Source organism: Centruroides sculpturatus, unplaced genomic scaffold (genome assembly GCF_000671375.1).
Source record: "Centruroides sculpturatus isolate CEXI.00-Female unplaced genomic scaffold, Cexi_2.0 scaffold10, whole genome shotgun sequence".
NCBI classification, from domain to species: Eukaryota; Metazoa; Arthropoda; class Arachnida; order Scorpiones; family Buthidae; genus Centruroides; species Centruroides sculpturatus.
The window spans coordinates 21935-22280 of record NW_019384396.1 but is presented as its reverse complement, the minus strand read 5'-3'; positions in this window follow the sequence as shown (position 1 = coordinate 22280).

Genomic DNA, 346 nt, shown 5'->3' with positions numbered 1-346 from the left:
TAAATAGTATGTCTAATATTTTCAAATAAAATACTAGGATCTGTATAATTAGAGATAAATGCTCTATAACTTGTGACATACCCTTTGAAAGCTTTTTTTCTTAATACAAATGTGAAAACCATTTTAAAAAATCGTAATTAGAATATTATTACACAAATTTTAAAAATTGTTTTACCATGCTATAAAACATTATACAATCAATAATTTTGTATAAAACCATACTATAAAACATTATACAATCAATAATTTTGTATAAAACCATACAATAAAACATTATACAATCAATAATTTTGTATAAAACCATTTTAAAAATCGTAATTAGAATATTATTACACAAATTTTAAAA